This window comes from Bos indicus x Bos taurus, chromosome 10 (genome assembly GCF_003369695.1).
Source record: "Bos indicus x Bos taurus breed Angus x Brahman F1 hybrid chromosome 10, Bos_hybrid_MaternalHap_v2.0, whole genome shotgun sequence".
NCBI lineage: Eukaryota > Metazoa > Chordata > Mammalia > Artiodactyla > Bovidae > Bos > Bos indicus x Bos taurus.
The window spans coordinates 78,110,095-78,132,892 of NC_040085.1; the positions used below are offsets into that span (position 1 = coordinate 78,110,095).

Consider the following 22,798-nt stretch of genomic DNA (forward strand, 5'->3'; position numbering starts at 1 on the left):
ATAAGCTAGATCGGATTTAATACTCAGAGTGTTAGAGATCATCTGGTCTGATGCCTTTGTTCTATTGCAAGGAAAATCAACCACCAGAGAAGTGAGGTGACTTCCTCCAGTCACACAACAGCAGGGCTGAGATTCGATCCTCAGTCTTCAGGCTCCTAGTTTAGGAATTTCTCCTCTGTTTACAGCAGGGCCCTGAAAACTATAGTCCCTGGGCCAAATCTGGCCCACCATGAATTTCTATAAATAAAGTTTTATTGGAAGACAGTCACACCCATTCGGTCATGCATTGTCTGTGGCCACTTTCACACTGTAGTCGTAGAACTGAGGGGTTCCAGTGGAGACCACACAGCCTGCAAAGCCTGAAACAATTACCCTCTGGATCTTTACAGAAGAAGTGTGCGGATTCCTGGTTTATAGCATGAGCCTTGAGTAACGAAAAGACTCCATCTTTGAAATGAAAGAAAATAGAATGGGAACCCTAAGAGTCTTAAGCAGATAGTTTTACAATTATCTCAGCTGGGCACAACTTAATAAAACCCATAAATACAGTTAATAATAAGGAAAACAAGCACTAGCTCACCCTACCTATTTAATAATTATCGTTAACCACAGTGAGCAAACCTCATCGCTGAAAACTTTTTTTTCCAAGCCTCCCTCAAAAGCCCTTTTTCACTTATGAAGCACTCTGAGTCGAAGGGCAAAATGATGCTTCGTACTGTTGCACAGACCTCATTTCCTCCTGGTGAGCTAAAGGCTGCTGCTGAGACAGCAGAGGGATCGGGAGCAGTGCCCCTACCTGGGGTGCTCTCTGTCAAGGAGGAGGCGTCAAAACTCACTCGTCCCCCATCACTCCAAATAAAATTGCAGGAACAACCAGGCACAGCAGATACTCTCACTCATGCCTCTTCTGCCTCTCGTGCCTCCCTGCCTCACTCATCCACCTCTGTCTTCTCCAGAAAGTGATCAGGATCAGTACAAGGCTGACAGAAGCATCCCAGCTCTTGGCCGTTTTGATGAGGATGGTCCATCCCGTGGAACAGAGAGGGATGGGACTTGGCCCCTGATGCCTGAGGTGGAATCAAGGCTGGAACCTCAGCTCCAGGTCAGAGATGGAACTTAGGCCCTGTGGGTAGGCAAGTCTCTCAGCCTGGCTGGGCCCCCAGGTCCTGTCTGTAAAATGGAAGAGACTCACCCTCACATATTGTAAAGGATGGACAACAGGCAGAGCCAAATTAGGGATAAGGCAAGCCAGCCAGGCAGCACCACCACCCGCCCCCCATCACCCCTGTCCTATCTCTAAGTCATACTAAAACACCACCAGGACTGTAGAAAGTTGGAGAGGCTTTTATTTACCAGCATCATCTTAGGCAAAGAACTTCAAGAAGTAGGACCCAGTTTGTATGGAATAGTCCTGGTTCACACTGAGGTCTTTGCGTAAAAGTTAATACCTGCTTTCCCTCTCAAAAGTGCCTTTGCCTTGCTGACAGATGATCAGGTCACCCTATGGATAAGCTGTGTAGAGTCAGAGAACGATAAGGTCCCCCCATTCAGAACTTGTCCATGATGGCAGTAAGTGGGCTTCTAAGCCAGACAGGTCCAGTTTGGTCAAGAGTCGGGGTGCAGGTCTGGGACTAGAACCGAATTGTTTGGGACAAGAAAGGAGAGACTCCCCCAGCGACCCTGCTTCTCTGGCGGCCCCTTACCCAGCCCTTTGCCTCTTCTTATATTTGTTACATAAATGTTTACAGAATATCAGCCAAAGCCTGGGAGGCCCTGGAGAGAAGAGAGGGCTTCAGAAAGTACTGTAAGAGCAGAGATGTGCCAACGGGTATCTACAACCTGCCTACACTGCTAAGACCTGAGCTGCAATCCCCAGGATCAGGTCCAGTCCTGGCCCTTCACAGAGCCTGACCCTGACTCATTCGGGGTACCCTGACCCAAGTGAAGCTAGAGCCTCCTTCCCATCTTAGAAACTCCTCCTCATGGGGCTGCCCCTCCTCCACCAACCCTGCTGAAGCCAGGTCTTCCAGGAACTCCGCCATTAAGAGAGCTGAGAGGCAGGCAAAAAGAAAGTTCCAAAAGAGCCAACATGGACCAGAGGCTGAGGTCTGCAGGGAGGAGGGACGGGCAGGGCAGCTGATTAGAGGAAAGGTAACAAAGGAGGAGGTCCTGAATATTCACTGGAGGGACTGATGCTGAAGCTGAAGCTCCAATACTCTGGCCACCTGATGCGAAGAGCCGACTCATTGGAAAAGACCCTGATGCTGGGAAAGACTGAGGGCGGGAGGAGAAGGGGATGACAGAGCATGATGAGATGGTTGGATGACATCACCAACTCAATGGACATGAGTTTGAGTGAACTCCAGGAGTTGGTGATGGACAGGGAGGCCTGGCGTGCTGTGGTTCATGGGGTCGCAAAGAGTCGGACACGACTGAGCGACTGAACTGAACTGAACTGAATGAAGGAGAAAGAGGAGAGGGAGGAGGAGGTGGGACAGGAGTCAATATCGCAGAGGGAGCAGCCTGCAGCACAGGCCTGCCCCAGGGCCATCAATATCTCTTCTGAGGACAGGTTATCTGGGGAATTTATGCTCTCTAATAATTACCTTGCAGAGGGTTCCACTTATCTTACCAGAAGAATCTGCCAGTTGCCAGACAACACAGGGTTCTGGCTAATTCCACCCACACTGCCCTCCACCTCCACCCTGGCCCTCCCAGCTTCCCAGCTCCTGTCCTCTGACCTCTAACCTTTCCTTCTCTCTCTGGCCTGAGGGAAGTTGAAAGTAGAAGAGTCTCACAGCGTCCAGCAGGTTGAAGGAGGTTGTGTGTGTCAGGGTGGAGGAGGGGGAGCGGGGGTGGGGGGAGGGTGGGGCAGTGAGCTGGGCCCTATTGATAGACGTGAGAGGGAGGTTGAGGCAGGGCCTGGGGAAGCTGGCAAAGGGCTGCACAGGAAAAGCAAGAGCAGTGCTCTGGGGCAGACCAAGTGGACTATTTTTGTCTTCACCTGACTGATGCCATCAGATCTGGACAGCATTTTTTAAAAAGAAATTTTTGTTGTTGTTGTTATCTTCCCACCTCTCCTTAAAGCCTTCTTGTCCACACCCCCCGCCCTGCCCCCCAGCCCTCCGATGACACCTCCTCCAGTAATGGTCTGGCTATTCATGCAGTAACCATCATACACTGCCTTGAGGGGCTAGGGTCTCTTTTTTCCCCTTTGGCCTCAGCTTGTGGGATCCTAGTTCCCCAACCAGGGATTGAACCCCCGGCCACAGAGTGAGAGTGTGATGTTCTAACCTAGCCGAGCCAGGGTGCAAGCAGGCAAGTCTGTCTCAGAACTGTGCTCTTCAAACACTCCACTAGCGCTGCCTTGATAGTAAACATTTGCTAATCCATGGGAACGTTTTACATTGTACCCACTGGACTGCAAGGAGATCCAACCAGTCAATCCTAAAGGAAAGCAGTCCTGAATATTCATTGGAAAGACTGATGCTGAAGCTGAAGCTCCAATACTTTGGCCACCTGATGCGAAGAACTGACTCATTGGAAAAGACCCTGATGCTGGGAAAGATTGAGGGCAGAAGGAGAAGGGGACGACAGAGGAAGAGATGGTTGAATGGCATCACCGACTCAATGGGTACGAGTTTGAGTAAGGCCCAGGAGTTGGTGAAGGACAGGGAGGCCTGGCGTGCTGCAGTCCATGGGGTCGCAAAGTCGGACACGACTGAGTGACTGAACTGAACTGAACCTACTTACACCACCCTTTTCTAAAATAATAATATGTATTAAATACTAAGAAAACCAGCTAATGGTCACTGCGCATGTGTAGACGCCAGTCCTCCCCCTCACCCTAGATGGTGACGCCATGATCCAACCAGTGCCCAGCTCCCCGCAGCCTGTCTGCCTCGAGACGCCATCCCCCTCCTGGCTGGGGGCCTGCAGCCCCCTCTACAGGCACCCTCTGGTCGTTACAGGGCTGGCTGCTTCTGCTCCTCCCGCTCTGCTCAGCCCACCCCCTCAGAGAGCACCCATTCTTCCCCCATCACTCTGGTTTATGGCCTTTTCAGCACCTTGCCAACTATTAAAACGTATTTTATTTATATTTACTTACTAGCTGTCTTCCCCCCGCTTAGATACGTCAGCTCCTTGGAGGAAAGACTGGTCTGGCTTGTTCACCCCTGTATTCCCAGTGCCTAAGGCTGGGTACCTGGCAGAGGAGGCACTAAGTATCATGTGGGCACTGGACAAATGATACCCTCTAGGCCTTACACAATACATGGCAGCTGCTCAGCTGGACACTTTCATGTGAACCCAGCTGATCTGTCTGATCTTCATTTACAGTACACAAGGAACCTTGCTGAGTACTTAGTATTTCATTGTACCCCAATGTGGCAGAGACTGTCTTTACCTTTCCCATTTTACAGATGAGGAAACTGAGGCTTGGAGAGCTTACACACTCCCCCAAGACCACACAGAAGTACACTGAGTTCAGCCCCCATCCTGTCTGCCTCCCCGAATCTCTTCCATTGGCCCTTCCCGGTTCTCCCTCTGCCATGCTTCTCCCTGCCAAGTCCCCCCAGGAGTCCTGCATGGTCAGCCACTTGCTCCCTCCCCTCTGCCTCTGGTGGCCTGGGCCAGCCACAGGTGCCAGGGGCAGATCAGAGAGAAGGAAAAGAGTGAGATGGGGTCTGAATACCCTCAGCCACCTCCTCGCTGGGTCACTGTTGGGTGGCTGCAGCTTCTACTAAAGGTCCCAGCTCCTGTCGGGCAGCCTCTCCACACACAGCCACCCTCTGCCATCCCAGGGACTGTCCCCTCTCCCCTTGACCTCATCCTGGGGTGCTGCCATCTCCTTGTACTTTCCCCTGTCCACACTTTAATAAATAGGCATCTCCGGGTGAAGCAGCAGCTTTCCGCTGGAACCCCGAGTCTCCAACACACAAACTCCACCCAGCCTCTGCACCTCCTCCAGACCCCCCACTGCAGTCACTGCCCCCTTGGCTGCCCCTGCTCCCTGCAGCTGCCTCCACCAGGCCCTTCCCCACAGCCTTGGGGCTGTCTCCCTCCAAGACCTATAAATAAATGGTGACTTGCTGGCTGAAGGTTTTCCTGGCAGACTCTGCCCTTTGCCAACCACGGAGGGGGAGAGGGCAGGGACCACAGCCTCTGCCCAGGACTGGAATGGGAAAGCACAGGTGATCGCGTCCAGGGCAGGGGTGTCCTTTGCTGGACTGAGGCTCCTTGGTGGCAACCTGCTGGGGACCCCTCAGATGGTGCGCCGGTAACTCACACAAAGCTGGTGGCCCCCCAGCCTCAGCGATCACACGTGTAATCCTTAAGTGTGGCAGGTGTGGGACTTAGCTGCCACGTGTGGACATCCTCCCTGAAACCAACAGATAAGGAGGTTGCAGCTCAAAGAGGACAGGGAACTTAACCAAAGCCACAAAGCTACTAAGTGGCCGAGGAGGGAGATCAAAGTACTTATCAGTCCATATCCTCAGACTTTAATTTCCCACCAGTCCAGGCGACCTCACAGGCCAGCCCCTTAACTCGGCAAGAAGGTCACAGAATCAAACCCAGTCTGGGGAGGCAGTCCAGAGTCACCAGCCACCCAGGGGCAGAAGGGAGTCAGGTGGAGTGTAGGTATAGGCCAGGGAAGGGAGTGGAGGGCTCCAGGCTGCCTGGAATGACATGCCCCCACCACTCCTTTCTGCAGAGCCAGCAGGGAGCTGTGTGCTCATCCTGGGGCACACACCAGCATTTCAACAAACCCACCCGCAGGCTCGGACCCTCCGTGTCCATGCTCCAGAGAGTCTCAAGGAAACTCAAGAGGAGGGCGGAGGGACCAAGTGGCAACAAAAAAGGAGAAAGCCTTCCTGCTGTGGGACCTAATATTCCCCATTAACACAATTCAAAGACTAAAGACTTGTTTTCTTTTTGGAAGGCAATGGCAGAAAAAACACACATTTTTAGTCTTGGGAGTGATTTTTGGAGGATATAGACTCATAATGATGCACACACACACACACACACACACACACCAGCTCTGCCACCACACAGCCCAAAATAGTCCAGACTTCAGTCCTGGCTCCTGGGCGCCTGGAGAACCCAGCTCAGCAAAGTCTCCTGACCTCAGTCCACATGACTGCTGGCCGGCTCGTTCCCCAGAGTAACAAAGCACTCCCAGGACCCACAGCAGTAACACCTGCACACCCAGACCATCCCACCCCCACCAGGCCCTGTCTGATGTGTCCTGACAGGACGAGGTCCAATTAGCGAGGACGTTTCCGGTAACCCAGTATGAGATGGGCCCCAAATCTCCAGAGCCTTCCTGAACCTTCTCTCCCCTAGTCCCTCTAAATCTTAAATCACTGATGTGACGTCTCTAGGTGAATGGCTCCCACAGCATTTTATAGACTGTTTGGAAAACATCCAGAACAGAAAATATTCTTTAAAAAAAAAAGACCATGTTGAAACACACAGAACTCAGTTTTAAATCTGTGCACTACTGAAATTTGAATACTTTCACTCTAATCAAAAACATTCCCTGCCCAGGACTTCCCTGGCAGTCCAGTGGTTAAAAGTCTGCGCTCTCAATGCAGGGGGCACAGGTTTGATCCCTGGCCAGGGAACTAAGATCCTGCATGCCACATGGTGCTGCCAAAACAAAAAGATTCCCTGATCTTCCCTTTAAATACCAACAATTTAATCTTCCCTAAAGATAGGAGAGGGAGAAGGCAATGGCACCCCACTCCAGTACTGTTGCCTGGAAAATCCCATGGATGGAGGAGCCTGGTAGGCTGCAGCCCATTGGGTTGCTAAGAGTTGGACACAACTGAGTGACTTCACTTTCACTTTCCACTTTCATGCATTGGAGAAGGAAATGGCAACCCACTGCAGTGTTCTTGCCTGGAGAATCCCATGGACGGAGAAGCCTGGTGGGCTGCAGTCCATGGGGTCACACAGAGTCAGCCATGACTGAAGTGACACAGCAGCAAAGATAGGAGAGGGCTTCCCTGGTGGCTCAGCGGTAAAGAATCCACCTACGAATGCAGGAGATTCGGGGTCAATCCCTGGGTCAGAAAGATCGTCTGGAGGAAATGGCAACCCACTCCATTATGTGTGCCTGGGAAATCCCATGGGCAGAGGAGCCTGGTGGACTACAGTCCATGGGGTCGCAAAGAGTCAGACACAACTTAGCAACTAAACAGCAACAGCAAAAGAGCAAAGAGTCAGACGTGACTTAGCGACTGAACAACACAAAAGACAGGAGAATGGCAAACATGATTAGATGGAGTTAATATTCAGAGAAACCGAGAACAAAAGAAGGAAAATCAACATCTTTGCCTTGCTCTGCCCAGTGTTGCACATAGAGTAATAAGTTGTGGGAGACCTGGAGAGGAAGGAAATCAAAACTGTCAGACAGCAGTCATGAGGCAATTTAATGAAGCAGCATCGTCCCATACAAACTGGCTGGGCAAAGACGACCACTAGGGCTGACAAGACATTCCTGGGGATGGCATAGGGCAGAGACAGCTGGGGTCACTTGCCTTGTATTCATTATCTGGCGTGAGGCTCATCAGTGGTAAATTCTCTCTCACAAAAGCAAGATATAAAAGAAACCAAAAGGGAGGAAGCAGCCACACAAGCTGCCAGTTTATTAGGGACGTCGGTAATTTCTAAGCAAGTGAAGGCACGTGGGCTCCCCTCCAGCCTGCAGCTTCACACTAAGTTTAACTCCATCCTCACTCTTTCCTCCCATCTCCCTTCCATACTCGAGAAGGAACAAAGGAAATTAACAAACCCACACTCAACTCCCACCCTAGCTGGGCCATTTGGAGCACCTAAAGACGGGTGAGGGAAGCCCTGGGAAAATAGAGACCTTGAGGGATCACCACCCCCATTTCCTGCTTGGCGCCTGACATCAGCAAACTCAAGAATTTAGTCAGGTCCACCCACAAGCCCAGGTACAAGATGCTAAGCGAGACAGCCAGCTCCATGCTGTCTGTGCACCTGCAGGAGTAAATTCCTCGCTGTCCAGCTGGGCTTCCTGGCAGCCCCTCAGTCTACTCTGAATCCCTGGATGGGGATTCACAAAGCTGCCCCTGGTTTGCCTGAGTGACAGCCATCCAATCATTGACCTAGTAGGCAGGAGTGCCTGCTCTGGGCATGCCACACCACGGGAGGGGCAGCAAAGCATTTCAGTAAAGGGCTGGGCGCTGGCATTAGGAGGCCAGGTTTGAGTCCTGGCTTCTCATTTATTTGTTGTGTGACCTGTTGACCAGTCTGAGCTTCACTTTCTTCCTCTGTAAAATGGGATAATATACTGTCATCATAGGCCTCTCTGAACAGATGAAATAGCCTCACTCTGAGTGATCAATCCATATTAGCTGTCATTACTATGATGTGGAGGCCCACCTCCACTTGCTTCTACCACCAGTGGCAGAAAAGACAGCTGGGGGTCATTCCCAGACAGTACTATCTGTTCCACAGGCCTCCCCGTCCACAAGGATGCAGAGCAGCAGAATATATTAAAAAATAAAACAGCTCAATGGCTCAGCTAGACTGAGCGATTTCACTTTGACTTTTCACTTTCATGCATTGGAGGAGGAAATGGCAACCCACTCCAGTGTTCTTGCCTAGAGAATCCCATGGACAGAGGAGCCTGGTGGGCTGCCGTCTATGGGGTCGCACAGAGTCGGATACGACTGAAGCGACTTCGCAGCAGCAGCAGCAGCGCCCCTACCACCAGTCAGCTATCTAGCCAATGGGATCCATGCTCAGAAGCACAACTGTATGCGAATGATTCCATGCAAACTAGCCACACCAGCAGGAACCTAACTCATGGCACAGACCTTCCCTAGGGGTGGGTCAAGGGCTTCTAGCCCCTTTCTGATAGGGCACTTGGTCACAAAGGAGGGAAAGCCTTAGCAGGCTGGAACTTCAGACTATCCAACAGGACACGTGGAAAGGTGGTGTAGTGGTTTCCCACTGCTGCTCTAACAAGTGGCCACAAACTTAGTGCCATAAGACAAGGCAGAATCTGACAGTCCTGGAGGGCAGAAGGCCAGAATGAGTCCCAGAGGGTTAAAATCAAGGTGTCAGCCAGGTCGCATTCCCTCTAGAGGCCTTAGGGAGAACTTGTTTCCTTGCTTTTTTCGCCTTCTAGGGCGGCCCACATTCCATAGCTCGTGACCCCTTCCTCCATTGCATCACTCCGATTTCTGCTTCCACTGTCACATCCCTGTGAGAGTCTGAGCCTCCCACCTCCCTCTACCAGGACCCCCGTGATTACATCAAGCCCAGCCACATAATCCAGGATAACCTCCCCTTCTCAAAGTCCTTAATTTAATCACATCCGCCAACTCCCTTTCTCCATATTCAAGGTTCCAGGGGTTAGGGTGTGGACATCTTCAAGGGGCTCCTATTCTGTCTGCCAAAGGTGGGTTCTGTAGCAAAGAGCACTGGAAACCTTACAGCAATGGTGAGATTCTGAGGAGTAAGGTTCTGCCCTAAACTAGAGAATATTGAAGGTGTACATTGAAACGTACATACTATTGTATAGCAACTCTACTTCAATTTTTTAATAAATTTGAAGCAAAAATCTAATTCAGGTGGCAGGTGTACAGTGCCTACATGCACAGGACATCCACCTCCCACTCCACGACCTAGTGGCCGTGTCAGCTTCTATTTCCCCAACTAGAAGTACATACTAACTCTCCACTTACAGCATAAGAAATAAAAAATGAAACACACCCTTCTCTCTCTGCTGGGTTCACAATAAATGCTTAGTCAATGGCAACCAGTGAGCTGCCCACTAGTCCACTGGTCAGTTACTCTGCTCTGATCAGGTCCAGTCACTAAATAAACCAGTTTGACATGAACTACTTGACTGTCCACAAGCACCAGCAGACCCAGTCAGACCCCAGGAAGCAGAAGGGCCACTCAGCCCAATGCAGACTGATGCTATGAGGCCAGAGGGACCCAGCAGAGACACCCAAAGACTTAAGATTCGTGCTCAGAATTTCCTAGTTGGGATACAGTCCACAAACAGGAAGCTCAGTTTACTTTCTGAAGAAAGAATACATGCACAAAGCCCAAGCACTCTCCTGCACAAACTCATATGCCATTCCCCATGTGTGTTTCTCTTACAGATAATTGAGTATTATTTTAATTTGTATTGTGATTAATCTGGGCCGCAGGTTATAGTCAACAGTTCCCATCATGATTCTTTCTACCTTCCCATTTTGTGGATGAGCAAACTGAGGCAGGGACCAAAGGAAAAAGGATTTTATCTTGCAGCCTCATCCTGGGTTATTTCATTCCATCACTGAAGTATCTCAAATGAGGTTAAAAGAGGTTTAGAAGTTGAATTTCAGAACTCCTGCTAAATTAGCTATGTGATTTCTGGGAAATCATATAACTTATGTGAGCATCACTTTCCTCATCTGTAAAGGAGATAGGAAAACTTGCCTCTCACATGGTTTACTAGTTAAATATCATGTAACACCCTTGGCATGTTGGATTCATAGGGACCTTACCATGTTTTAGACACTATGCAAGGCATTGTGCATATTAATTCATTTAATCCTTACAACAACTGTATGAGGTAGGCTTTATTATTTCCATTTTCTTAGAAAGTAGACCTCTTTGTGCATGCATGCTAAGTCACTTCATTCATGTCTGACTCTTTACGACCCTATGGACCACAGCCTGCCAGGCTCCTCTGTCCATGGGATTCTCCAAGCATGAACAGTAGAGTGGGTTGCCATGCCGTCCTCCAGATCTTCCTGACCCAGAGATCGAACTGGCATCTCTTATGTCTCCTGTATCGGTAGGCAGGTTCTTTACAAATATTACCACTTGGGAAGGGTAGGGATACTTTTAACATCTTCAGCCCCTAATTCAAATACCTTGTGAGTGGTATATGCAATGAGTATTATTGCCAATAAAAGGAACTGAGAGGTCAGTTGACTCTACAATCACCTCCAGAAGGTTTTATGAAGGTAGAATCTGAAAGGTAGGTAGGATTAGAGAGAAGGAAAAAGGAGAGAGGGTGGGTCTTCCCAATGGGGTAGGATGAGGTGTGGAGAAGTGACAAGAGAAGCAAGACAGAGGACTAAGCATAGCACGTGGAGAAGATACTGAGTACTGTGTTGGCCCCAAAGTTCATCTCTGGTGGCTCAGACAGTAAAGAATCTGCCAGGAGTGCAGGAGACACAGGTTCAATCCCAGGGTCGGGAAGATCTTCTAGGGAAGGGAATGACTACCCACTCTAGTATGCTTGCCAGGAGAATTCCATGGGCAGAGAAGCCTGGTGGGCTACAGTCCATGGGGTCACAAAGAGTCGGACATGACTGAGCAACTAACAAAAGTTCATCCAGTTTCTTCCATGAGATGGTACAGAAAAACCCAAATGAGCTTTTTGACCAAGCCAATATAATAAAACTGTAGTTGAAGAGTCTGCTAGGATAACCTCATTGACTTGCTTTGACCAGTGGACTACAGTGGAAGCTAGGTAGTGCCGGTTCCAAGCCCCAGCTGCAAGAGGCCTTTCGAGCTTCCACTCTGCTCTCCTGAAAACCTGCCTTGTTGCTTGGGATGTGAACAAGCGTGGACTAGCCTGCTGGGTGAATATAGAGGAGAAGCAGAGATAAGCTGTCCTGGCTGAGGCTATTCTAGTCCAACCAGCCCATAACCTACCCAGCAGCTGACCAGAGACACAGAAGTGAGCCCAGCCCAGATCAGAAGAACCACCCAGCGGAGCCCAGATCAAACTGATAACCCACAGAACAGTAAGCAAGATAAATGGTTGCTCTTTGAAGTCACTAAGCCTTGGGGCATTTTGTTAAGAAGCAAAACTAATAGGAATCAGTGTCTCTTTCATCCTTACGTCCTCAACAGCCAATAAAAGGCCTGGTGTGTAATAGTTGCACAGTAACTGCTTTATGAATAAAGTACTGAATCAATGAATCAATAAAACTGGGAATTAATGAATGCCATCCTGGAAAGTCGAAACTATGTTGGATTGCATAATTCTATTGAGATGCTATGGTTAAACCATTTTAATATTTTTCCGATTTTTTTCAGAATATTTTCATATTTAGTTATGTGATACCTAATAAAAGACTCACTTTCTTTAATATTCTCAGTCAGCATTCTTTTTTTGGAAAGTTTATAGTAAAGTGAAAAAGAAAGTTTCACATGAACTTATAATGTGGTGGTGATGGTTTAGTCACTAAGTCGTGTCCAACTCGTGTTACCCCATGGACTGTAGCCCACCAGGCTCCCCTGTCCCTGGGATTCTCCAGGCAAGAATACTGGAGTGGGTTGTTGTTTCCTCCTCCAGGGGATCTTTCTGACCCAGGGGCTGAACCCAGGTCTCCTGCACTGGCAGGTGGATTCTTTACGGACTGAGCCACCAGAGAAGGGTGTGGTGATTTAAAAAAACAGACTAATTGTTTAGAGATTTAAGTTCTAGACTCAACCCTTCAAATACCTGCAAGATTTTGCTAATTTTCTTAATCACCATTTCTACCTCTGTAAAGTGATATTAAAAAGAAAACGACCTTTCCCTGTCATTCCCTCACTGGGTTGTTGTAGCAAACAAGATAGAGTGTCAAGTCTCCTGAGTGCTTTCCGCTATCGATAATTCTACTTCTTAACAGAGTTTTACTTATTGACAGTTTCAAGTGCTTTTATAAATATATCCTTCTATGAGGTCTATTTACCCTTCATCTATCTGCCTTCTCACATTCCGCTGTCTGGTCACCATATTTTCAACAACAACAAAAACAAGGTCGGAAACAGTTAAAGTTATCCTTGATGGCGAGGAGAAAACTGTTGCTCAATCCAAGAGGTGGTATTTCTGGCACTGAGGATTCCATGTGACTAAGGTCGGACCCAACATCAGCCTGACTTACTCTCTGGGACCAAAGTCCCAACGGAGAACTCTGCGTCCTCTCTAGGCTGCACCAGGGGCTGCCAGCTGCTAAGGATACAGCCTGGTCCTGCTCCTCTTCCAGCAGCTTCTGCCCAGGATGGAACCAAAATCTCCATATTCCTAAGAATGACTCTTCCAACAGCCTCAGTTCCTGCCTTGGGCCACGTCATGGGATCAGCCTAGCCAAGTTCTGAGCCCAAATCAAGCACTGCTGAAACCAGTCTCAGCAACTCCTCCTACAACAGCAGGACCAGGTTGGAAGATTACAGAGTGCTCTGAGCACTTTGGAACCCTCTTGGATTACTGCCCTCTTCCAAACTCCAAAACCTTTGGAAGTCATAATTCTGAGGTGAGTACCAGGTTTCCTTGGGCTTCCCAGGTGGCGCAGTGGTAAAGAATCTGCCTGCCAATGCAGGATATGTGGGTTGCATCCCTGGTCTGGGAAGATCCCCTGGAGAAGGAAATGGCAACCCACTCCAGTATTCTTTGGAAAATCCAATGGACAGAGGAGCCTGGAGGGCTACAGTCCATGGGGTCACAAAAAGTCAGACACAACTGAGCACACATGCACACACACACACACACACACACACACACACACAGACATATCAGGTTTCCTTAGAGCCAAGAGTCTCAGAGCAGAGGGGAGGCAGAGCAGGAGAGCCGCTGCCCACGAAGCCCAGGGCTACCCTCATCCTGTGCCTGATGAGGGCAGGACAGAGGGGAGGGGTGGCTGCTACTGAAACCAGGGGGCTAGAGCTGAAGGGGCGAGCAGCTCTGGTCCTGCTCAGTGTCCTGAGTCTTGCTTACAGTAAGGGCCCAGTCTGTGCATCAGCCCATCCTCCCTGTCTATGGTGGCCATGGGTTATCTGTTGAACTGCCATGCCACCTCCTTCCAGTAACAACACCTCAATTTTCCTCCAGTGAACCAGCTCTCCCCACCATCAATTGAGTAAAATCAACTCATTTCCATCCCTCAGCTTTAGGGAGAGGGTTGTGACCCAGCCCTGGCCAATGAGAAAACCACCTCCCCAAGCCTTAGTGGTTGCATCAAAGGTAAATGAACATGTGGTGCGAGGCAGGCAAATTCGAATCGGTCTTGGAATTTCTGAGGGAATGAGGCACTTTCTCTTGGTATGAAAAAAAAGCTAATAAAAATGTGTATCTGATGCTGCTGGGAGACTCCACGAAGCAGGCCTCTCTGCAAAGGAAGTCAGTGTAGAAGAAAGCAGAATTAAGAGAGAAAGGAGAGGTGGAGGGAATCCAGATGACCTTGTTGAGCCCCTAGATTCAGTCCCAAGTGAAGCAGATATACTCCTGAACGTTAGGTACACGAGCCCATACATTCCTCTTTATGCTTAAGCAGTTTGAGTTGAGTTTCTTGCCGTTTGTAGCATTTAAAAGCCCTGACTAGTGCACAGTCCAGGGTTTGGTTTTACCGAAAGACCCTGCACAAGGCTGAGGAAGAAGCCTGGGGCCCCATCCAAACAGATCTAGGCGGGCAACCTAAGTGCTTGTGAGATGAGGATGGTTCACTGGAGCCATCAGTGTTGCCATACATCAAACCTGAGAGGAGGTCAGAGTCAGGGAATGCTGTATACGGCAGCTCAGTAAACTGCACTCTCCAGCTTACCACAGTCCCCACCACTGCCTTCTGTATCTAACAAGCCCATTTTCCTCTTTGTACTTTACCTTTCTGGTCCCATAAGTTTACCATCCATCACTGGATGGGTGGGCAGATGGATGCATGGACAGATGAATGGATGGATCAGTTAATCAATCAATGGATCAATTAATGGATGGATGAGTGGATGGGGCCGACAGGCAAGTGGCTGCATGTGTAAGTCACTTCAGTCATGTCCACCTCTGTGCAAGCCTATGCACCGTAGCCCACCATGCTTCTCTGTCCACGGGATTCTCCAGGCATGAATACTGGAGTGGGTTGCCATGCCCCCCTCCAGGGGATCTTCCTGACCCGGGGATCGAACCCACCTCTTTTACATCTCCTGCATTAGCAGGCAAGTTCTTTACCACTAGCGCCACCTGGGAAGCCCTGGCAAGTGGTTACATGTTTGCAAATTGAGCCTACATACAAACAGGCATGAGACAAATAATACCCTCACGCCACTGCAGTCAGGGATCACTTGATAACACAGGAAAGAAAATAGCCATGGACTTACTTCCATGTGGCTCTGGTCTTTGGAACACTGAGGGACAAGACATTCTGGGTAGCACTCACCCCCTAGTTATTCTCCTCTTGGGGAGGATACTTGGGGGCCAGAGTAGTTAACATAATCCCACCAATACTGCTGTACAAGAAGAAACCATTCCTAGCATTCACAGGCACTACATCACATGAAAAAACCGGCCCAATGCTGTAACTTCCTTCTATTCTCAGCATCCACTGAGATCTGGGCAGCAGCCACAGAGTTACTGAGGATGCGGCACTGTGCTCTCATGTCTGGATCTGGAGTCACTGCAGGCAGATGTCCACAAACATATCTATGGGGCTCTGGCCTTGAAACAAGGATATGAGGAGTCCAGATGGCCATGGAGGGACACTAAGTGGCTCGAAGAACTGAGAAATAGAAACAAAGAGATAGCAGCGAGGGAGAGGATGCTCAGAGCAAGGACAAGGCCTGTTCCTCTGCCACCGGGCTGATGGCATCACCACGACCTTGGGGAGGTAACTGGTGATTCACACAGAATCACACTGTGAACTATTCACTGTGTTGTGCATGCTCACACTTCAGGCAGTCACTTTAAGAAACCATATACCCCACTATGAATCATGGTCCCCCTTTCACGGTCTTTGTGAAGTCACCACCAAGTTCTGAGCAGAAGGACCTTTCTGGGTATTACTGAGGGGTGATCCCATAACCAGGCAGGTTCAGCTGTCTCTTTGTTCGGGATGCAGGTGCTCAGTGGGGACGACCAGGAAACCAGCACCCAAACTCAGCACACTTGGACAAGACTAGGTTGGCCGCCACAAAGACGAGGCACTAACCCAAAATGTGAGGCTCTACATCCCATCTCTCCTTACAGCTGGGAAATGACTGCTTACAAGAGAGAGGGAAGATAAGAGCTGCACACAGAACCACTCTAAGAATGGAAAAGAGGGGTACTTACTGGGGGTAAGAAGTACTAGCTTCCTCAGGAATAACCCCGATGATAGATACCATCCCCAGCCAGCTTCCGCCCTCAGGATGACTCAGAGCCAGAGCCCGGGAACCACAAACATCGGATGAGCCATGGACAAGAAACACCCGCAGAGGAGCAAAGGGGATGGCACCCACGAACGGCAGTGTGTGGGTACCAGCCAGCAAATGTGCTCTCGCTGGTCACAGCTGGTCAGTTCCGAGAGTTCCTGGTTTTCAGACTGGCTCTTCTCCAAGGACCTGCCCAGTGGTCACACACTATGCTTTTTAGAATCACATAGAAAGCCAAGTTCAAGTTAACTCCTGGGAATGGGCACAAAGATGCTGAGCCCTCAGCCCCTTGTATCTGTCAGCACCCACTTCTAGGCACACGCCCCCAAGCAGCCAGGGGCCTGAGACACACTTTTGAGCACACAGACTTTCAGCCCTGGGTGTTTGTTTTAACTCACCAGGAGGAAAGAATTTGGGTTCTTTTTAAAATATACACAAAGGGAATACATCTGTTTATTTTATGGAATGTATCTTCAGACATGATTGGATAAGAAGCAAGGCTAAAGACCACTCTTTTTCTCTTGGCTCGTGCAAGTGTGACTTCTCTGTGGTGACTTCTCCAAAGGCCACAAACAGCAGAGACGTTCAGTCTCTTGTCTTCTGATCGATCTCATTTGACACCTGCCGTCACACCACCTTTCAGAACCTCGGGGCTCCAATAACCCCATCCTGCCATCATCAGCCCCGTGGGGAAGCAGAGACCCTGCCCAACTGCCCACCTTTCCACCCACCCCGTCCTGTAATGTCGCCAGATAAAATAAGCACTCCCAGTTAAAGCTGAATGTTAGATAAAGAGCATACATTTTTAGTATAATTTCACCTTTCCAGGTGGCAAAACTGAGGCAGGTTCCTTCCAAGGATAGAAAAGTGCTTCTCTCTTCTCAGCTTGTTCATAGAACCTCAGCTCAGTGGCCCTCCTTGTGTCCCCTGGCTTCAGTGAAACCTGTCCTTTGCATTTTTAAGAGTGAACTGAGAAGGCCATGGCCTCTGAGGTTCATGGTAACACAGGTAGTCCTCCCATTCAGATGCCAGTGGTGCTTGTGGGTGGACTCCAAAACATTTCTACATGTAACCCCCAGCCCCAGTGCAGAAGAGTCTGGTGAGAGGCGGAGGTAGGAGAGAGGGAGAAATGAGAGGCAGGTATTACCATAAAAATCTCCAAGGGAGATCTCAGTCTGAGAGATCTCACTACCATTTTAAAAAAAAGAAAAGAAAAAAACAGTGTTGCCTGGCCCTGGCTGGCACATGGGCCATGAAGATCTGGTCCTAATTTCTAGCTTCAAGAGTCAATGCCAGCGTGTTGCCCAGCCCTGAATTCCGCAGGGGTCAAGTGGACCTAACGATACCTGCAGACCTTTCACCTGCCTACATGGGCACCTGGAGTGGACGATCCATGAGGGCAGGACTGGTGCCCTTTTCTTCTCATCACTATATACCCACCGCCTAGCCCAGGCACTAGCCTCACAGCAAGCGCTTGGCAAGCTTATGCTGAGTGAGTGAATGAATGAGTGGATAGATATCCAATATGTCCCAGAAGTAACACGAGCTTTGCAGTGCAAGGGCTCTGAACAACTCAGATGTCCAGTGAAAGGGGTTGGCCTGGATGACCTCTGAGGTCATCTGTAACACCACAAGCCCTTGAGCCATCAGACTCGGGTGAATCACTTCACCATAATAATTTTAAACACTTCCTTCAAACATCCTAGTTCAGCATCTTTGGCTGAAGTCCTCAAACTAGGCCCAGGGATAACCCTAGGAGGGAAGAGTATAGAGCAGCCTAAAATAGGACCTTGGTGAGGGAAATCAGGGATGAATAACTGGGGAAAAGAAGGCACAGGTGGCTAGGGATTCAAAGAATGGAATAAGAAAAATAATTCAAGATCCAGCATGGCTGTCCAGGACACACACACTCACACCAGCACAAAGATCCGCCTTCCAGATCCACGCTGCCCGCCTGCGCCCCCCAGCCCCTTCCCATCACCCTATGACAGTGCTTCTTTGTGGAAGACAACAATAGCTACATTATGCCATTCTGTAATGATCCTAGGAGAAGCGGTTGTGAAGTCAAGGCATTGCGTGAACACTGGGCTACTGCACACCAGCCCACAAGAACAACAGCAAAACAACGACAATCCTCAGAATCCCTAATTTAAATAAAGACTGAACACTGCCCAAGCCACTACCCTCTCACATTTATCTGAGGGCAGGACTTTTTTTTTTCCCCCATGTAATTATTTATGGACAAGGCCTTCTTTCACTGCAATTGATAAGGTGTCAGGAGGTTGGTTTTTTGTTGTTTGTTCGTTTTTCAATAAGGAGGCAGAAAGAAGAGGAAGTAGCGGGAAGGGGGCCATGAGGAAGTGCCAAGGCTGGGGGATGACACGCAGGAAACCCTCAAAGGGACCCGAATCTGCTTCTTCTCACTGAATCCACCCTATTAATATAGAGATGTCATTTCACTACTCCAGCGAAACTGTTTCCAGGGACTTTAGTATAAAATACACAGAGCCCTGGATGGTGTCATGGAAAATACAGTGGCCAAAAAAGGAAAAAAAAATCAGAATATCTGAATTCTCGTCACTCTGCCATAACTAGCTGTTTCCTTGGTTTTTTTCAAGAAACAGAGGTTCTGCGAGGCATCAAGCTAGCAACTGAGGGAAACAAAGATGCAGCCACTTTCCTCCCTGAGCTTAGCTTCCTCCTTCTCCACAGGAGAGCCCCTGACCAGCCCTGAAGACACACACACCTCTGCGTTCACAGCGCAGCTCCCAGCCCCGGCCGGGACCTATTTCCACAGGGAGGAGGAGGATGCCTGAGCAAGGAGAATGCCTGCTGCCTCCAAAGCGGAGACGAAGCCTGAACCTGGAGGAAAGGAGCAGGAGCCACATGATAACGGGCACATGGGGTCATCTTGGTGGGTCCTGGTAACAGCTGAGGTATGGAAAAGATGACCGTCTCTAGTCCCTAAGGAAAAAGTGTCTCTTGTCACCAAAGAAGCCAGTCCCCCTGAACCACAGACCCTGTGTCATGCCTCTCCTGGACTCCAGGCAGGGCTTCCTCCGGCTCAGGCCTCCACACTTCCCAGCCTCCTTTCCTCTCACCTGCCCCACACACTAAGAGGGGGACTGCACGATCACTCTTTGAAATCGTCAAAGGCCCTTCTAATGATGACCCCACCTCGTTCCTTACATTTCCTGAGAAGTTCCTCAAATACACCATATTCTCATCTGTCCATTCTGCAGAGCTCCTACCCTTCCCCAGAACTACTTTTTCACAGTCATTAATGCCTCCCTTTTTTGCCACTTCCTGGTCATGATGCTGCCTGACCAACATTTGATAAGTATTAACCGTGTTCTCCTTGAAACCCACAGAACCTTGATTTTAATCTTTCAGTTAGTTCCCTCAATGAAAGTTCCCTCAGCGGGGGCCAGGTTGAGAGGCTCAGGCCATTGTAAGACCCAATCCTTACCTCTCTACCCATCTCTCCACATCCGCCACCCTGGCTCCAACCCTCACCCCACATCACTTCCACGTTCATCACCTTTAGCAACAACAAAGTTCAGCCCTGCAAACTCTGAAAAACATTTTGCATTATAATAATTTCTTTCACTGAGAAAGAGGAGGGGTTGCTCTTGCAAGGAACGCCATTTTGGAAGTGCCGAAAACCTGTAGTGGCCGTGCAACTGTCGCGTGAAAGGGGACCCCTTCCAGGGCCCGAGAGTAGGCTCTTGTCAAAACATTCAGACACTTGCTGACAAAGCAAGAGATTTTATTGGGAAGGGGTGCCCAGGAGGAGAGCAGCAAGATAAGGGAAATAGGAGGACGGCTCTGCCACGTGGCCCGCAGTCTCGGGTTCTGTGGTGATGGGGTTAGTTTCTGGGTTGTCTCTGGCCAGTCATTTGATTCAGGGTCCTTCCTGATGGTGTACACATCACTCAGCCAAGATGGATTCCAGCGAGAAGGATTCTGGGAGGACATATGGACTTGTGTCTCCACTCTCCAATTTGACCTTTCCCAATTTCTTCCCATTGGTGATAGCTTGTTAGTTCCATGTTCCTTACCAGGACCTCCTGTTGTAAGATATCTCATGGAAGTGGCTACTATGGTGTCTGGCCAGGGAAGGCGGCTTCAGTCAGTGGTTCTCCTAAAAACCAAGTGACTCCTGAAATATGACATGATTTTGTGTCACTCCTTCCCCAAATTCTCCACTCTCCGAGCCACTGTCCCTTAGCGCACTGTCCTGTGCCTTATTGCAGGATTAATCACGTCAGTCTCATCTACATTGTGAGCTCCTGGAGGACAGGCTGGTCTCTTTTTTGTCCCCATACTGCCCAGTTCAGTTCAGTTCAGTTGCTCAGTCATGTCCAACTCTTTGCGACCCCACGGACTGCAGCACGCTGGGCCTCCCTGTCTATCACCAACTCCTGGAGTTTACTCAAAATCACTGAGTAAATGATTAAACTCAAATAAATCATTGAGTTTTGAGTAAATTTACTCAAAACCATTGAGTTGGTGATGCCATCCAAGCATCTCATCCTCTGTTGTCCCTGCCATACTGCCCGGTGCTTAAATATTCATTAAAATGAAGCAAGATGAGGGAGAAATTCAAAACCAAATCCCATCTCTATCCCATTTGTCTCTTTGGAAAGCTGCTCCCAGGTTTATTTCTAGCATGGCCCAAGGGAGTACTTGCCTACCTACCTACAGGGTTAAGGAGGAGAGTTTTCTCTGATCTTGAGCATTTCAGAGGCTGCCATCACACCGCACCAAGATATCCAAGCAGGCCCACCAGCTGGACATCCACAAGGGGGACCTTGAAGGAAACACTTCACTTATTCAGGACACAAGTGTCCATAATTTTCTAACTGCCTTTCTTACTCACTGTATGCCTTTGAGCAATTGCCTTAAGATGTTTGTTCCTGTTTTTCCACCAATAAAATAAAGATTAAAATATCTGACTCCTAGAGTTGCTGTGAGGATTCGACAATAAGTCCTAGAGAAAGTGCCTAATGCCACACTTAATACATAACAAAGGCTCCATAAATGCTTTATTATTATTATTATTGACAGGTTAGAAAGGGGGCATGATACTGACTCCTGCATAACCGTCATACTGCCCTTTGACTTGGCTAGTTTTGACAGAAGGGCCTTTTGTCATTGCCTAAAAAACAAACCACTAAACTTTCAACTTTTAAAAAATACCAGGTAACCTAAGACAAGGAAAATCCCTCTCCCTCCCTGAGGCCATCCTTCTCTGACCTCACAGATGGGAAAAGATAAGCTCAGAGATGGGGTGAGGGATGTAGTGAGGGTTAGAACCAGGGGAAAGGTCTAGGACAGAGTGAGAATTAGGAAAAGGAGTGGGTCAAAGACGGATGGAAGATCTGGAAGCGGGGAGATCAGAAACGGAGTAAGCGTCAGCCTAGGAGGGCAACAGATCGAGGTGAAATTAGGACTATCTGACTGGTGCTTACATTAACAATTTTACCTTTTCACCACCACCCACTAGAAAGTGTCCTGCTTTGTAAAGGAGGAGTGTGTGTGTTGGGGTAGGGGGGTGAGGGGCAGAGGGGAGAACCCTGAACTGAGTGAACATTTTCAAACAAACAAGACATTCTGAACTCAAACAGTAAAAGTCACTGAGCTGGTCAATCCCACTGGTCCTTGCCCACAAGTAGAGCTGGCAAGAAAGTTCTAGAAACTAGCTCTGCCCACAGCATGTAAAAGCCTGGTGAATTTTGCATTCCAAGGACAAGAGTTTTCCAAATTAAAATTTTAAGAGTGTGTGAAAATAGTTCACCATTTACTTTTAGGATGAGGTAGTGTTTACAATGTCACCTTGAAATCCAAGTACTGTTTTCAGAGATGCTGTCTATTCTGGGAGGGGGAAAACCCTTCCCAAAAGCTTTTTGCTTCCACCCAAACTTCTGAGATCTTGGACCCAGAAAGACAGAAGGGTCTGAACAGCTTCTTCCACCAAGGAATCAGCCAGAGGTCTCTGGGCTTATAGAATATACTTCAGAAGCCATGGCTTGGATTTTGATAGTCTGGGGAGCTCAGGAACGGTCCTATTGATTTGAGTTCCACCCCCCAGGCCAGACCACCTACTTGCTATGCAAACTCAAGTGAATGATTTCACCTCTCTGAGCCTCTGTTTGCTCTTCTGGCCAAGCTGAACTTGGCAGTGCCTTTCAGCTCTGATATTCATTCGGTTGAAAAGAAAAAAAAAATGTTCACTGAGCACCTCTTACGTTGTCAGACACCTTCTGGACTCTGGGGTACAGTGGGTTCCTGCCATTACAGGGCTTACATTCTAGCTCCAGTGTACTGTGAGCTCCTAAGAGCCTATGAAGAACACACCCTGTATTTTGAGCTTGTATATCTCAGAAAAAGAAATGGGGCAGGGGCTCCACAGGATAGAATGTAAAGCTTATGGGTGATTAATTGCCACTCCGTTAGTAAGTAGGACAACAGTTCATCTTCCTTCTAAAATGTTTTAAGCTGCTAAAATGTACTGAGTTTTTGTGGATTTTGTTTTGGTGCTTTTTTTGTTTGTTTTTGATGGGGGTATATTTTTTGGTAATGGTGTGTTTTTTCCTGATAAGGGGTTGCAAAATCGAACTGTGGATATGGGAGAGAACAAAGAGCC

General features: G+C 48.9%; 1 protein-coding gene across 3 annotated transcripts in view; it reads right to left on the reverse strand.

Moving 5' to 3' along the window:
• Window positions 1-22,798, reverse strand: part of DPF3 (double PHD fingers 3) — a 283,863-nt gene that overhangs the window by 183,972 nt on the left and 77,093 nt on the right. The gene's annotated exons all lie outside the window — the stretch shown is intronic.